We start from the raw sequence: 18,743 nt of genomic DNA on the forward strand, positions 1-18,743 counted from the left end.
GTAGAACATGATCTAATTGGTAGTACACATGCCTGGCCTGAGCCATAGCAACAGAAAATCAATAACATTAAAGATATTATAGATTACCTAATAGGCCTACACATTCAATGTAAGTACAGGATTTCTATTCCGTTCCAAATAACGTCTGTTCTGAGCATACCCTTCTCCTCAATAATATTACAGATTCACAAAGCAAACTTAACACAATATTCAATAGCCTTTCTGGCGTCCACCTACATATGAATATCTATTCCCTGCGGTATCAATTTCCATTCAATAAATGTTAAACTGATCAATGTTAATGTTGATTAGACTGCACACAGGGCCACCTGTGTTTCATCTGGTATAAAGGACAGAGGGGTGGGCAGAGGGCAGTATCTGTTCTCCCAGGAGGTGCTCTCCTCTTGGCTTTATTAGCCCTCGCTGGGCCCCTGTGGCTCCAGGCTGTCATCACACAAGGAAATGGCTGATTAATCAGGTGAGTGCTAGAGATGGGGAGAGGCAATCAGGGCAGTGCGTGCCTGCTGGAGAGGAGACTAGCACACAAAAGCCCCATCCTATAGTAAATCATGTCTCCTATCTCTCTCTCTCTCTACAAGCACACACCCAGGCACACACACATACACACACACACACACAGTGGCCTGCCCCGCATCGCCACACCTATTCCCCAGTGTGGCTCCTCTCTGTGCCTCAGTGATCAACAGGGACATTATGTCAGAGCAGATGGCACACTGGGGAAGCCCAGCCTCTCTAGGTTTATCATACTGAAAGATAGTCTAATGAAGTCCAACACATTCATGGCTTGGTTTGACCACGCCTGTCTGTCGTACTGTAGATTATATTTTCTATTGGTAGTGTTGTAGAGCCATTCATCAATTGGGATCGATGATGATCTGTAGAATTTTGTGGTGAAAACCATCTATATCCGGCTAATGCATTAGATCATGCATATTTCCAAGAAGGTAATATTTTTCAGTGACATTATGTAACCATGTAACATGCCAGGGATAATATACGGTTGCTTTTAAAAGGGAATAAAAACGTGCATTGACACAAGAAAACCCTGCTATCCCCTCACTGATGTAGACTGTAGAAAACTGCTTAACTAATTAATACTGTATGTGAAGACGAATTGATCAGTCACTCTCTAGTAGATTAATGAATAAATTACGTTGATTGGTTAACAGTGGTTCGCCCCAGACTTGATCAGAGCACTATGCCAAGTGACAGCGGGTACCCTGTGACATTGGCAGTAACTATTGGCATATTGTTACCAGTCAAGGACAGGCCACTGTCTGTGCACACAGTGTAGCCTACTGTCACGCCCTGACCATAGTTTGCTTTGTATGTTTTATGTTTTGTTTTGGTCAGGGTGTGATCTGAGTGGGCATTCTATGTTGTATGTCTGGTTTGTATATTTCTATGTGTTTGGCCTGATATGGTTCTCAATCAGAGACAGGTGTTTTGCGTTGTCTCTGATTGGGAACCATATTTAGGTAGCCTGTTTTGTATTGTGGGTTGTGGGTTATTGTCTATATGTTAGTTGCTTGTGTCTGCACTTTATATATAGCGTCATGTTCGTTTGTTGTTTTGTAAGTTTGTCAAGTGTTCTTCGTTTCTTCTTTAATAAATAGAAGAATGTATTCACTTCACGCTGCGCCTTGGTCCTCCTCTCTTCCACATTACGACGATCGTGACACCTACAGCAGAGACGGGAGGCTAGAGGCGGCTTCCTATTGATTAAGTTTCAATGTTGATTCACCACGTGCACAGGATACAACAGGTGAAAAACAGTACAGTGAAATTCTACCCTTGAGAGCTCTTTCCAACAATGCAGTGATAATAATAATAATAAACATGTAGATAATAATAATAATATAGATAATAATTCAACATTTAATCAAATCAAATAAAAACACAACAACTACAATGTGAATTAAAGAAACATGAGAATGTGTTTCTTTACAGGGATGATTATCTTTCTGAGGGAGGTTGGAGCGGAGGGAAAGGCAGCATGTGACGATGTGTTTCAAGTGAACAGTCTCTGGTTAAAGAGGTCAGGGCCAATCACAGCAATGAAAGTGACAGCTACCTCTTGATGTGGAAAAAAGCAAGGACTTCACTCAACAAATCCTATCTCTCTCTTGCTCTTTCTGTATCCCCCTCTCTCTTTCCTCTCTCTTCTTCTCTAAGCAATCCTTCTGGCGAGTTCATTCCAACAGATATCACCTTATCGAAGATAATCGAAGATACAGCTCATGTGCAAACACACTTATATATTAATTTGCTTTCTAAGCCATGATACTCACAGCCAAATCTTGATAGGTGGCCCTCGCGATCACAGTGAGAGTGTTGTCAATATCAGGGTGATCTAGAAGAGAAAAATAATACATTTTATGACAGTATGGATAGACTGAAAATCACAGTGAAATCACAGTGAAACAACGTAAAATACCATCTACTTCAGCCTTGGACAGCTCCATTTTAGCACTAGGTAAATAATCAGATGAAAAATAATGAAACACTATTTGAAGTAACTGAGTGCGTGGCAAGCTAAATGGCAGGACATCCAGCGTGGCTATCTGCTCAGTATGATCTATATCTGAATAAAAGGATTGGTCTATATCTGAATAAGGTGATTACACAATCACCAATCACCCTCACCATATTCTACTATCTGATTGAGATTCCCCCAAAACTGGCCAACTGTTAATCACAAAGAAATTACCATAGCAATATGTTAATAAAATAGTGTGACTTTATTAATGACAGTGTAACTACACAGGTTTAAGAGCAACTGAGGGTTACCTAAAAACATGTGTATTTCACATATTGCTCCCTTCTTTGTTAATTATTTGGACTGCTGCATACACTCTGGCACAGTTAAGCAACCTAAATTAACTCTAAGAGGTTCTGACAGTTGTCTCACTCCCACATAGGACATGCTGATGTATGCTTGGAGGCCACAAAGAGGCGGACTAATGAGTGCTTGCTGTTGCTGGAAGCTACTCCTTCCTCTGATTACAGCTCTCTGAATTCATTTAATTAATGCCGAATAATTTCCTGGTGGCGTGATCTCGTATATATGAGGAGGCCTGTGACTGGCTGAAGGTTAGGGCCCAGATAGGCCTGTTTTAGCTATATCTCCCACATCTCCCGTACCATAGACCCAGTAACAACAGCCCAATACAACCCAACCTGGCCCAGAACAAAAGCTTGCACACCAAATGGAGGAGGGCACAGGGTCGATTTCATTAAGCACCAGACAGATGAAAACTGACTGAAAGGGTCTACCTGGAGTTCTCCACTAAGAAACACTCAGTTTCGTTTTTCATTGCCTACCCTAACAAACACGATCCAGGTTTACAACACACCCTGCTGAAAATATGGTTCAAGTTACTATGCACTACACGATCACACATTCTGATGAGAGAAACACTTTTCTGTCCACTGTATAATTAACTACATTAGTCATGCATAAATCATTTAGTTGGCTGATGACGTACTTACGGTAATACATGCATTGACGCAAGAATGCACGGAAGCAAGCATGCACAGTCACACTCATACAGGTGTACGATCTTGATTTGAGCCAGTTTGCTACAGCAGGAAAATAATGTGGATTACAGTTTCGTATGGGTTGATACATTTTCTGTAAGGGGAAATCAAGTCTGAAATGTCAAAATGGGAATCACAAAGTTCAAAAGCCTTTTTAAACCTCAAATACACTACACATTTTACATTTCCTGAATGGCATTAAAGTTTTCCTGTAACAGGGTGATCAAAATAAGATCCTACATCTGTATGCACACACATTATTTCAGCTGCATGTACGCTCAGGCTTGTGGACCGTCCCGCTGACATTTAAAGGTCCAATGCAGCCATTTTTATCTCAATATAAAATCATTTCTGGGTAACAATTAAGTACCTTACTGTGATTGTTTTCAATTAAAATAGTCAAAAAGAAACACAAATACCTTCTTAGCAAAAAACAATTTCTCAAGCAAGAATTTTGCTAGGACTGTCTGGGAGTGGTTGGAGTGGGGAGGGGGAAATTGAAAAGTTACTGTTATTGGCAGAGAGGTTTGGAACTCTCTTTCTTATTGGTTTATTAACTAATTTAAAGGCCAAATCTCCCTCCAGCCAAAACAGGCTGAAATGTCATTCTGTCTTTTGAAACAGCTCTTACACTAAAATGGCATTATCATTTTTATGAATTGTTTTACAATTTCACAGTATTATTCCAACCTCATACTGTGGAAATATATATAAAAGATAGGAAAAATCAAGTTTTTGACTCAACTGGGTCTTTAACTAATGGCTTCTCCAATACCCCTCAAGAGTCATGTACAGGGATGTATAGGAATAGATATTTGGCATTGAATGTAAATCTGAATGGGCATGTTTTCCAGGCCTGGGTTTAATTATAAACACAATAATCCATACCCCAGAGCAATTCACACAGACACACATTTCTTACGACTTGTGGGAACTGTCAATGCGAGATTCCAGGGACATTTGGAATGATTGATTAGTTCCTAAGAAGCACAAGCAGCCCTGTCATACACACTTTTTTATGTGGGTTCCATGCATTGTAAAAGGAAAAAAGGTTATGAATTATGTGTAAACCATCTGAATGCAGTGTAAGAGATATATTGTATATTATAAACTGGGTGGTTCGAGCCCTGAAAATGTATTTTTACTGTTCTAATTACATTGGTATCCAGTTTATAATAGCAATAAGGCACCTCGCGGGTTTGTGATATATGGCCAATATACCACAGCTAAGGGTTGTGTCATGCATAAGAACAGCCCTTAGCCTATCTCCACACCTCCTCGGGCCTTATTGCTTAATTTTAGGCCTACATTAGTATATGTATAGCCCAGGCCCTTTGTAAGGTTTCTCAATGGTTGCAGCTGTACATTTTCAGCCACCAAAAGATCTGTCTGAATGAACAGTCAAATTAGCCAAATTAGCATTTTACAGACCTTGGAGAGTCTATTTTCCTCCACTATTTCGCTAAACAATTCATTCCATGATTTGTAGGATTGAATTGCCGTAAGTGTATCATAAAGACATCCACAGGGACATATTATCCCGTCTTATTTTGTGCAATTTGTTGACAAAATAATTGTGTTGAATATTTGCTTAGTCATCACTCCAGTGTCTCTCTCTACCTGTCACTGCAGTAAGAGAGCAAACAGCTTGTGTTTGTTTCCGCTAGTTAGGAAAGCATCAAGAACAAGATAGTATGAAGTCACAAACTCTAGCCTAATACACACAAATTAACAAACTTTTCTGAATATGATGTCACAAATGTATGAGAGAAATGAATGCCTTCATGAGGAGTCATTTTATGGTGGTGAGGAACAGCAGCCAGTGTCAGTGTGTGGTGTGCTGCTGGTGACAGAGAGTTTATGGGCCGTAGACTCCAGGTTCCAGTACAGTGAGTTATGACTGAGCCAGTGTCCTCCTTCTGCTGCAGGCCCATGGTGGTACCCCAGCCACCTGTGAAACTGTCCTAGGTGTTTCTGGCTAGCTAGAGGTGCTGGAGGTGAAAAACAATGCATACCATTAGCTTAAAGCTCAGCCCAGACCAGATTCAGACCTCCTTTGGCTAAAGGGTAGGGCTGGGAATTGCCAGGGACCTGACGATGCAATATTATCACGGTAGGTTCCGATACGATATGTATTGCGATTCTCACAATTCTATATTTATTGCTATTCGATACTGCAATTTTATTGCGATTCGATGTTCCAAACATATTGCTCACCTATGTCCGCTGCAGAGGGACAAGAGAGAGCCATAAGAAAACGAGTTTTGATCAGTCATGGAAATTAAAGTGCTGAAAACATGCTGGCTTCCTATTTAAAAATAAGCTATATGATAAAAAATACCGGTGTTTCGGTGCAGGTACAGCCGACTAGCACTGTAGCAAAAAATATACACTGAGTGTACCAAACATTAGGTACACCTTCAATTCCACAGGGATGCTGGCCCATGTTGACTCCAATGCTTTCCACAGTTGTGTCAATTTGACTGGATGTCCTTTGGGTGGTGGACCATTCTTGATACACACGGGAAACTGTTGAGCGTGAAAAACCCAGCAGCGTTGCAGTTCTTAACACACTCAAACCGGTGCACGTGGCACCTACTACTATACCCCGTTCAAAGGCACTTCAATCTTTTTTAATGCCCATTCACCCTCTGAATAGCACACATACACAATCCATGTCTCAATAGTTTCAATGCTTAAAAATCCTTCTTTAACCTGTCTCCTCCCCATCATCTACCCTGATTGAAGTGGATTTAACAGCTGAAATCAATAAGGGATCATAGCTTTCACCTGGTCAGTGTATGTCATGGAAACATCAGGTGTTCCTAATGTTTGGTACATATAGGCCTATATACGTATATTTATTTTATTTTTTTATTATAAATCAATACTTAGAGTCAAATATCAATATAATATCATCCGAAAATAATATTGCAATATGGTAACTGTATGGATTTGTCCCCCATCACTACTAAAGGGCCACATTCATTATTTCACAAAAAAGATGGGCTACAGTAGAGCAAAGTAAAGAGGGGAGATGATTGATATATTCTCTCTCTCTCTCACACACACACACACACACACACACACACACACACACACACACACACACACACACACACACACACACACACACACACACACACACACACAACTATTTCGCTCACACAGGGCCAAAATCACAATATTACCCAATAGCCAATATGGCCAATATTACCACAAGTGCCTCCAGCTAGAATCACCTTGATGACATTACGTTAGTTGTTGGTCCACAACAGATCTTGGCAAAACCAATCCTAATGTGGCAGATCTGTGAGACAATCTCTTTAAAGCGGAATTGTTCCATCATTCTCTGCCACTGAGTATAATTGTATCTTTCTCTCCTATTTGTAGCCTCGGGGAAGACAACAACTCAGAGAAAAGCAAGCAAGAATCGGCATGAGACTGAGACTGTCTTTAATTGGTTATTGGTAACAAGAACAAGTTCACTTTGCTTGGTTGCTGGATACCAATCCTCCAGAGGGTTTAACAACCATTTAGAGGTGGACTCCCAGAGCCCAAGGCAGAGCGAAGGAAGGATTTTGTCTTAATGAACTGTCAACATAGGAGTAATACTTCTCTTTGATCTTTTGATTCAGCCAACATAGTTTTTCAATGTCGAAAATAATAAATGGTCAATACTAAGCCAGTTAAGCCAGGAAACTGAATGAATCATATGTGTCACCATGTACAATTCCATCGCCAAACAAGATTGGCATTTAATTTTTATTAAAAGGTTATAAGGGAAATAAAGTGCGATACCATTCAAATTTATTTGCTGTATGGTGACAGTGGTATTGTGATTACTATACTGAACAAAAATATCAACACACATGCACAAAAAGCTTATTTCTCTGAGATTTTGTGCACAAATGTGTTTACATCCCTATTAGTGAGCATTTCTCCTTTGCCAAGATAATCCATCCACCTGACAAGTGTGGCATTACACAGGTGCACCTTGTGCTGGGGACAATAAAAGGTCACTCTAAAATGTGCAGTTTTGTAACACAACACAATGCCACAGATGTCTCAAGTTGAGGTAGCATGCAATTGGCATGCTGACTGCAGGAATGTCCACCAGAGCTGAATTTAATTTTCATTTCTCTACCATAAGCCGCCTCCAACGTCATTTTAGAAAATGTGGCAGTACGTCCAACAGGCCTCACAACTGCAGACCACGTGTAACCACGCCAGCCCAGAACCTCCAAGTCCGGCTTCTTTACCTGTGGGATCGTCTGAGACCAGCCACCCAGATAGCTGATGAAACTGAGGACCCTATTCCAACTAAACTACTGAAAGAGCTGCTTCCTGTGCTTGGCCCTCCTATGTTGAACATAATAAATGGCTCTCTATCCACCGGATGTGTACCAAACTCAGTAAAAGTGGCAGTAATAAAGCCTCTCTTGAAAAAGCCAAACCTTGGCCCAGAAAATATAAAAAACTATCGGCCTATATCGAATCTTACAATCCTCTCAATTTTTTGGGAAAAAGCTGTTGCGCAGCTCACTGCCTTCCTGAAGACAAACAATGTATACCAAATGCTTCAGTCTGGTTTTAGACCCCATCATAGCACTGAGACTGCACTTGTGAAGGTGGTAAATGACCTTTTAATGGCGTCAGACCGAGGCTCTGCATCTGTCCTCGTGCTCCTAGACCTTAGTGCTGCCTTTGATACCATCGATCACCACATTCTTTTGGAGAGATTGGAAACCCAAATTGGTCTACACGGACAAGTTCTGGCCTGGTTGTAGATCTTATCTGTCGGAAAGACATCAGTTTGTCTCTGTGAATAGTTTGTCCTCTGACAAATCAACTGTAAATGTTGGTGTTCTTCAAGGTTCCATTTTAGGACAACTATTGTTTTCACTATATATTTTACCTCTTGGGGATGTCATTCGAAAACATAATGTTAACTTTCACTGCTATGCGGATGATACACAGCTGTACATTTCAATGAAACATGGTGAAGCCCCAAAATTGCACTCGTTAGAAGCCTGTGTTCAGACATAAGGAAGTGGATGGCTGCAAACTTTTTACTTTTAAACCTGGACAAAACTGAGATGCTTGTTCTAGGTCCAAAGAAACAAAGAGTTCTTCTGTTGAATCTGACAATTAATCTTGATGGTTGTACAGTCGTCTCAAATAAAACTGTGAAGGACCTCGGCGTTAATCTGGACCCTGATCTCTCTTTTGACGAACATATCAAGACTGTTTCAAGGACAACTTTTTTCCATCTACGTAACATTGCAAAAATCAGAAACTTTCTGTCCAAAAATGATGCAGAAAACTTAATCCATGCTTTTGTTACTTCTAGGTTAGACTACTGCAATGCTCTACTTTCCGGCTACCCGGATAAAGCACTAAATAAACTTCAGTTAGTGCTAAATATGGCTGCTAGAATCCTGACTAGAACCAAAAAATGTGATCATATTACTCCAGTGCTAGCCTCCCTACACTGGCTTCCTGTTAAGGCAAGGGCTGATTTCAAGGTTTTACTGCTAACCTACAAAGCATTACATGGGCTTGCTCCTACCTATCTTTCCGATTTGGTCCTGCCGTACATACCTACACGTACGCTACGGTCACAAGACGCAGGCCTCCTAATTGTCCCTAGAATTTCTAAGCAAGCTGGTGGCAGGGCTTTCTCCTATAGAGCTCAATTTTTATGGAATGGTCTGCCTACCCATGTGAGAGACGCAGACTCGGTCTCAACCTTTAAGTCTTTACTGAAGACTCATCTCTTCAGTAGGTCATATGATTGAGTGTAATCTGGCCCAGGAGTGTGAAGGTGAATGGAAAGGCTCTGGAGTGGTGCGTCACTTGAGTGGGTTGAGTCACTGATGTGATCTTTCTTTCTGGGTTGGCGCCCCCCCTTGGGTTGTGCCGTGGCGGAGATCTTTGTGGGCTATACTCGGCTTTGTCTTAGGATGGTACGTTGGTGGTTGAAGTTATCCCTCTAGTGGTGTTGGGGCTGTGCTTTGGCAAAGTGGGTGGGGTTATATCCTGCCTGTCTGGCCCTGTCCGGGGTTATCATCGGATGGGGCCACAGTGTCTCCTGACCCCTCCTGTCTCAGCCTCCAGTATTTATGCTGCAGTAGTTTATGTGTCGAGGGGCTAGGGTCAGTCTGTTATATATGGAGTACTTCTCCTGTCTTATCTGGTGTCCTGTGTGAATTTAAGTATGCTCTCTCTAATTCTCTCTTTCTCTCTTTCTTTCTTTCTTTCTTTCTCTCGGAGGACCTGAGCCCTAGGACCATGCCTCAGGACTACCTTGCATGATGACTCCTTGCTGTCCCCAGTCCACCTGGCCGTGCTGCTGCTCCAGTTTCAACTGTTCTGCCTGCGGCTATGGAACCCTGACCTGTTCACCGGACGTGCTACCTGTCCCAGACCTGCTGTTTTCGACTCTCTAGAGACCGCAGGAGCGGTAGAGATACTCTTAATGATCGGCTATGAAAAGCCAACTGACATTTACTCCTGAGGTGCTGACTTGTTGCACCCTCGACAACTACTGTGATTATTATTATTTAACCATGCTGGTCATTTATGAACATTTGAACATCTTAGCCATGTTCTGTTATAATCTCCACCTGGCACAACCAGAAGAGGACTGGTTCCTCTCTAGGTTTCTTCCTAGGTTTAGGCCTTTCTAAGGAGTTTTTCCTAGCCAACGTGCTTCTACACCTGCATTGCTTGCTGTTTGGGGTTTTAGGCTGGGTTTCTGTACAGCACTTTGAGATATCAGCTGATGTAAGAAGGGCTATATAAATACATTTGATTTGATTTGATATTTCTGTCTGTAATAAAGGCTTTTTGTGGGGAAAACTCATTCTAATTGTCTGGGCCTGGCTCCCAAGTGGGTGGGCCTATACTTTCCTAGGCCCCTGCCCAGTCATATGAAATCCATACATTAGGGTACTATTTATTTATTTTAATTGACTGATTTGCTATATGAACTGTAACTCTGTAAAATTATTGAAATTGTTGCATGTTGCGTTTATATTTTTGTTCAGTATACATGGATCTGTAATACGTCATACACAACATCACTGAATCAGCAAGATCCCTCCAATGCTACGTCATATTATTTTTCACTGTGTTAGAGAAGGGGAAGGGGAACATACAAGCACCACAGCTGAAAATGTAATTCACCATCAAAGTATAGGTAGCCTTTTTATTATTTTAAAAGGTTACTGTGCAGCAGCTGAGACAGCCCCTTGAATCACTAACCCCTCAGGATCCCCCCGTGCTCTTCCTAACTAGCCCTCTCTCTCTCTCACACACACACACACACACACAGACACGTGGCTCTCCATGACTCTACAGTTTCCACACAAACCAGGAGGGTGAATTCATATGGGGCAGTGGCGGATTACAGAAGACTTTTAGGGCTCTCAGCTGCCCTCGAACTCTCTGGAGCATAGCTAGTGTATGAACACAGGGAGATGGGTGTGTACAGTATGTGTGTGAGAGAGAGTGTGTGTGTAGTGGAGCTTTGCACACTGGAGAGATCTGGCCCAAATGTAATCCCTCTATTGTGAGGTGGAGAGGGTTGGAGAAGAAAAGGCTGAGGCTGTCTGCTCAAATCCTACTTGCACTACTGCAATGCAGGGGTTTAACATGGAGATATGAACACATTACTATAACATGCCTACACACATATACACTAGATGATAGATACACACATATACTACCATGTATGAACTGGAAGCCTTGCAGGGACTCTGCACTGTGCTTCAATGTTGTACACAGCAATTCCTATATTATGTTGATGCTTCACATAAATAATCAAACTGTCTCATTGTCCCCCCCTACATATTAAAGAAAATCCATTTGGGCCAAGCTAGGTTCATTCACATCAGAGGTAAGTGTTTGTCCAGGTTTATATCCTCTATAAGACCACAGCATCACACCCCGATGTGCAGGCGCAGGCCACTTTTATAGAGCAGTCTTCTCCAGGAAAATTGTTAGCGAGACGGCAGATAGGCCAGGGAATTGAAGCTTGCAGTGCTATGCGGGGAGAGTCAACCGCTGAGATAACAGCTGACAAAAGAGTTGTAAACAAAGAAAGAGGGGGTGAGAGAGCGAATAAAAAGAAACAAGAGAGATATAAATACAAATTATATTGATGGTGGCTGGTTAAGCTGATCTCTCCTTTTACATTATTCCACATCTGTCTTTCCAGTTGGCCTCAACGACATGGTAGAGTAGAAATATAGTGTATTATGAATAGAAATAGGGTATAAAGGATTATAGGTAACACTTTATTTGGATAGTCTGTAGAGCATCTACAAATGGACTATCTACAGACTATCAGTAACATTTCAACTAACTATCTACTAACCCTAACCCTAGCCCTTACCTTATCCAGATAATGTATAGTTTTTATTAAAAATGTACTGTGAATTTTCAAATTTTGTGACTGCAGTAGTCGACAGTATAGTTGTGTAGGCTAGGCTACATTGCAGATGACTGACAGTGGGTGTCTTTCCTAGTCAGCAGAAACAGTCCTTCATAATGACACTCTGGCTCCAATTTTTACACTGCTGAAATAGGCAGTACAGAACAGTACAGCGAGGAGGGTAAACACCATACGGTCAATCATAGCTGATACACTGACTGCTTATAGAAGCCCAATTCAGTGAGCATATACTGTCTGTATATCTCGAGTCCTCTCATGGGTTTACAAACTCATCAACTGAGCTTATTTCAACTGGGAAAAGATTCAAAGAGATAGCCTATTACAAAATTAACTATGTATGTTGCAATATTAGTGAAGTGTAATCATTAAATATTGGATTTTCAATGCATTTTATAAAGGGCAACTATTCTGTTTTTCTATGTGCTGTTTCTGAATTTACCATCACACACAGTGTTCATCTCTATGTTTGATTATTCTTCAGAAACTACTCTCTTGCTCCCTTGGCCTTGAGCTAATCCTCTCCCCTGTCCCTCTAAACTGTAAACGCTTCCAGTTTATCAGTAAGACCCCAGAGACCACAACTCCATTATGGGGATCTTATGTTCAAAAACAAAGGTTCGGTGACTGAATATGGCTTTTACATCAAGTCTTCAATTCCTGAAACATATGGCGACTACACTGCACCCTCTAACACCCTTTTGTTATGTTTTTATTTATTCACTTTTTGTCAAGTTCAAAAACACTTGTAATAAACCGATCATCACAGTTCACTTCTTTGAACAAAATGCAATTTTTCACCAAGCAGCAGGCTATAAATCCTTGGTGGACGGAGGGCAGCCTTTTAGACCTTCCTCTAGTCTAGCTATCTGGCTGCTTCCCTGGGAGACAAATCTGTGTTTATGTACAGAAATAAGGCCATCCATCACCCAGTGCCACAGAAACAAACGGTCAGCTGCGGACTGGGATAAATGAGCACGCAGTTTAAGATGAATTACTTCACTCTGTGGTGGCTGCCAACTAATGTACCAGAACACCCCAAATCTGCACTAAATAGAAAAACAAGAAAATTAGGATGATAAAGAGGAAAGAATGAAAATATACATAATGACTTGTTTTGCATAATGATTCATAGATCACTGTAGTTCATCTGCTTTCTTTTAAGCTGCAGTACATGTCTATAACAAGAGGAACTGACACCCTCCAGACTCCAATGTAATCAAGCAACAGAAGCAACCTAAGCATAGAAAGTAACAACAACTCACCAGGGGACTTATAAAGTCTCATAAAGTTTTAGTCATATTGTACTATGTGAGCAGATATACAACCCTGCCAGCAATATTAGCCCCATTACAAGTACCAAGTCATTCTATAGTCAGAGGCTGATGGCCGTGCTTCTACACCTGCATTGCTTGCTGTTTGGGGTTTTAGGCTGGGTTTCTGTACAGCACTTCGAGATATTAGCTGATGTACGAAGGGCTATATAAAATAAACTTGATTTGATTTTGATTTGGAATGAAACCCACCTTCAAGTTTCAAGTTTTATTAGTTGTATGTACAGGATACGCATGGTATACACCGTCCAACGAAATGCTTACTTCAAGAGACTGTTGGTCTGTATCCTGGCATTACCCACGAAGGGGGGTTTCTGTTTCTGCCTGAACCTATTGTTGACTGGTCAGTAGGTGTTAGTGTAGGTCATGAGACAGACAAGCTGTCTGGGGTGAACAGACTGGTCCCCGTGAGCAGACAATCACCTTCACACTCTCTGTGAACCAAACCAAGTGGTTCACTTGGTTACGCAACCTAAAGGGTCACGCAACCTAAAGGGGGATCAGATGATTTTGCCATGACATGTAAAACTGACTAATTTAGTCTCTTTCAGATTGACTACAGTCCTCAGACAAAACACACCAGGCAACTAAGGTTTGAGACACTGAATATGCAACTTGGAGGATTACTGCCACCAGTGAGTCAACTGGGTTGTTTGTACTTATGTTTGTATCAGCCCACAGTAATGGGGTCTCATTTGGAGCCAGTGGAGGCTCCTCGGAGGAGGAAGGGGAGGACCATCCTCCTCAGTGAATTCCATAAAAATAAAAATAGTGAAACATAAAAAATATTCACGTCACCAAATAATTGACTAAAACACACTGTTTTGCAACGAAGGTCTACAGTAGCCTCAACAGCACTCTGTAGGAGGCTCATGGTTCTCACCCTCTTCCATACACTGTAACTATGACAACTTCCAGAGGATGTCCTGCAACCTATCAGAGCTCTAGCAGCATGAAATGAAATGTTGTCCACCCAATCAAAGGATCAAAGAATTAATCTAGTACTGAAAGCATAAACTACAGCTAGATTGCACTACAGTGCATAAAATGTGGTGAGTAATTGATTCAAAGAGAGAAAGACAAAAGTTTAACAGTTTTGAACAAATTAATTTCTTCAAAAATGAAGGAGAAGCAAGAGAGAGAGAGAGAGAGAGAGAGAGAGAGAGAGAGAGAGAGAGAGAGAGAGAGAGAGAGAGAGAGATAGCTATATTTCATTGAATTTTTTATTTTTTATTACATTTTTACTTACTTAACTAACGAATACAGCTAGATAATTTAGCCCACTCAAACACCTGGCTCAAACAGAGAAGGATCATGCTGTTTGTATGTGGCTGCTATGAAAGTGAACTGTGTTCCCGTGTGATCAGGGCTGTGGTCATTCTGCCGAATTCTGTTGAAAAGTGTTTTTTAAACGGAAGCAAACGGAACGAAACAGAGATAAACATACCTGAATTTGTCCAATAGAAACTCTCGTTTGCAACTGTTGGACTAATGACTACACCCTAGATAAGCTAGATGCAGGCAAGAGTGTGCAAGGCGATATTGAATGTGTCACCTTGATAACTCAAATGTTTCTCTCAACCTGTGTGCACCTACATTATAAACTTTCATTCATAGGCTAGGTTGTAGCAACCTCATGATGGGTATATGGCAAATTTTTGTATCTTGTTGTAACTTAACCGATCAACGTTACATTAAGCTGGGTGAATGGAATATTAATGACAGTCATCCAATATGCTGTAATACAAATAGGGCCATGCGCATAAAGAATGATCAGCATCCCTCATCTAAAACGGCACAGACTGCCAATGTTTGGAGCCTATTAGGCTGATATTTTTTCCACTAATTGGTCTTTTGACCAATCACATCAGATCTTTTCACATCAGATATTTTTCAGAGCTGATCTGATCTATGCTGACATCCGAGTGTCCTTATGTGGGCGCAAAATACTGCAAAAACATCTGTCTCCTAATATTACAACAACAGTTTTTGACTCTTGGACAAATTACTTTTCTAAGGCTGTGTTTACACAGGCAGCCCAATTCTGACCTTGTTTTCACTAATTGGCCTAATTGATTAATCAGATCAGCTCTGAAAAAGATCTGATGTGATTTGTCAAAAGACTAATTAATGGAAAAAATATCAGAATTGGGTTATAATAAAGCACTTATTATGAAGAGTCAGTGCAAAGAGAAGGCATTGTATTTTCTAAAAGGTACCTTTCAAAATAGCTAACTGCCATTTCGCAGAACTCATCGGTGTATACTATGGTGTCTGCTTTTGGCTTCTGAACTCGCCTAGGCAAACCGAACAAGATCGCTTACATACTCCCTTAAAAGACCATCGCGTGAAAACGAGAAAAAGCGGCAATATTACAGTTTGTCTATCTTGAGACACCGTAGCCAATATATACTTCCTAAAAATTGTTTGAATTAATTTAAGATAACTCAAGAAATCTGAAATMTTGATGTTTTTGCCGCAGAGATCTTAGTCGGCCAATTTTACATCTAACTAAGATGTTTGGTGCAGTATTTCTCAAGTGACAAAATGTGCATGAAAATGAGTCGTCAATCGTTGAATGACTTCGGCTCCGAACTTCAGTTTGCCTTTGTGTGCACGAACAGCCAAAGAAAACCTTGCCGAAGACGAAAACGAACAAAACGTCACAACATTTTGTACAAACTGTTCCGAACTGTTTCGGATGCTAAGCATGCACACGCCTTAAGGCTCAGTGTATCCTGCTGTGATGCGACTGCTTTGACCTGAGAGCCTAGTGATAATTAACAGTGAGATCAACTGTAAAGTAGAAGGGAGTCGTTTTCAATTCATCTTTCATTACAAACCAAATGAATCACTGACCTTCCAAGCATACCAGCACAGGGAAGACTAGAGGAAAGGCAAGGACAAGTACTTTAACACACATATATTATTAAAATTGTTATCTTTCAAGGGCCTCTCCTGCCATACATTTTTTTCTCTCAGTTTTGTCATTTTCAAAACTGTATCTTTGCGTGTTGTAGTGATTAGAATCCAAACAGCATCAGTTGTCACTTTATCTTTATTGTAATGTCCATGAACAGTATAATCAGTATCAAAACTGCATATTTTGAGTATTGTACAGTGATTAGATCCCAAACAGCATCAGCATCTAAATTTGGTCACTTTATCTTTATTGTAATGTCCATGAACAGTTTAAACAGTATCAAGGGTATTCAGTACTCCTTAATGTCTCTGCACGGGATATAACATAGTATATTAATTGCACCTATAGAGTAGAGGTGGCTGCATGGTGATAAGGCCTTCAAAAAGTATCCACACCCATTGACTTTTTCCACATTTTGTTGTGTTACAAAATGGGATTAAAATTGATTTAATTGTCTTTTTTTGTTGTCAACGATCTACACAAAATACTCTGTAATGTCAAAGTAGAAGAAAAATTATAACAGTTGCAAACAATGTATGAAAAATAAAACACTAATATATCTTGATTAGATAGGTATTCAAGCCCCTGAGTCAATACATGTTAGAATCACCTTTGGCAGCGATTACATCTGTGAGTCTCTAAGAGCTTTCCACACCTGGATTGTGCAATATTTGCACATTGTTCTTTTCAAAATGATTCAAGCTCTGTCAAATTGGTTGTTGATCATTGCTAGACAACCATTTTCAGGTCTTGCCATATATTTTCAAGCAGATTTAAGTCAAAACTCTAACCTYACCACTCAGGAACATTCACTGTCTTCTTTGTAAGCAACTCCAGTATAGATTTGGCCTTGTGTTTTAGGTTATTGTCCTGCTGAAAGGTGAATTAATCTGAACCAGGTTTTCCTCTAGGATTTTGCCTATGTTTAGCTCCAATTTATTATTTTTTAATCTGAAAAACTCCCCAGTCCTTAACGATTACAAACATACCCATAACATGATGCAGCCACCACCATGCTTGAAAATATGGAGAGTTGTATTTAGTAATGTTGGATTATTGGATTATCCCCAAACATAACACTTTGTATTCAGGACAAAAAGTTAATTGCTTTGCCAAATTTTTTTCAGTATTACTTTTATATCTTGTTGCAAACAGGATACATGTTTTAGAATATTTCTATTCTGTACAGGTTTCCTTCTTTTCACTGTCAATTAGGTTAGTATTGTGGAGTAACTACAATGTTGTTGATCCATCCTCAGTTTTCTCCTATCGCAGTCATTAAACTCTGTAACTGTTTTAAAGTTACCATTGACCTCATGGTGAAATCCCTGAGCGGTTTCCTTCCTCACCGTCAACCGATTTAGGAAGGACGCCTGTATTTTTGCAATGACTGGATGTTTTGATACACCATTTAAAGTATAATTGATAACTTCACCATGCTCAAAGGGATATTCAATGTCTGCCCCTTGGAAAACAAAACACAGCTGGTCTTTGTGGTTGAATCTGTTTGAAACGCACTGCTCGACTGAGGGACCTTACAGATAATTGTATGTATGGGGTATAGAGATGAGTTAGTCATTCAAAAATCAACATTAACACTATTATTGCACACAGAGGGAATCCATGCAACTTATTATGTGACTTGTTAAATACATCTTTATATATCTGAATTCCTCCATCTTTATGAACCTTCGCCATTGGGTTGAGATCTGGTGACTGAGACACACACACACACACACACACACACACACACACACACACACACACACACACACACACACACACACACACCCTTTAAACCCCCTATGCTCCTTTGAGACCCCTCTTTCAGTCACTGAGATCTCTTCCTCTGACCATGGTAGCTAAAATAATGGGCAACTGGGCATTTTTATACATGACCATAAGCATGATGGGCTGTTAATTGCTTAATTAACTCAGGATCCACACCTGTGTGGAAGCACCTGCTTTCAATATATAGTTTGTATCCCTCATTTACTCGTGTTTCCTTTATTTTGTCAGTTACCTGTATCTCAGGAGAAAGGAGTGCACCATTCAGCCAACCAGTGGAGGCTGCTGAGGGGAGGACGGCTCATAATAATGTCTGGAATGGAGCAACTGGAATAGCATCAAACACATAGAAACCATGTGTTTGATGTATTTGATACCATTCCACCTTTTCCGCTCCAGCCATTACCATGAGCTCGTCCTCCCCAATTAAGGTGCCAACAACCTCCTGTGCAGCCAACGTTTCTCAGCTCCCTTTTACGATCAAAAACACCATGTCAACACGTTACCAGGGCTAACCATGAACCACAGTGATCTATTCAGAATGATGAGGGAGCCATAAAACATCACAGAATATGAGTAAATAACTATCCTCTGCTTTGACAATACAGGCAAACCCATACATACAACTGGCAGTATGTTATCAATTATTCAGGAGGAAAACCTATTGTGAAAAGCTAGA

General features: G+C 40.6%; 1 protein-coding gene across 1 annotated transcript in view; it reads right to left on the reverse strand.

Moving 5' to 3' along the window:
* The window catches only part of LOC111966594 (synaptotagmin-2-like), an 85,837-nt gene that overhangs the window by 39,014 nt on the left and 28,080 nt on the right, over nt 1-18,743 (reverse strand). Inside the window, exon 3 of the mRNA XM_070444541.1 lies at nt 2,313-2,374. The gene's annotated coding sequence lies outside the window, so the exon portion shown is untranslated. The remainder of the gene's footprint in view (nt 1-2,312; nt 2,375-18,743) is intronic.

This window comes from Salvelinus sp. IW2-2015, linkage group LG7, assembly GCF_002910315.2.
Source record: "Salvelinus sp. IW2-2015 linkage group LG7, ASM291031v2, whole genome shotgun sequence".
Taxonomy (NCBI): Eukaryota; Metazoa; Chordata; class Actinopteri; order Salmoniformes; family Salmonidae; genus Salvelinus; species Salvelinus sp. IW2-2015.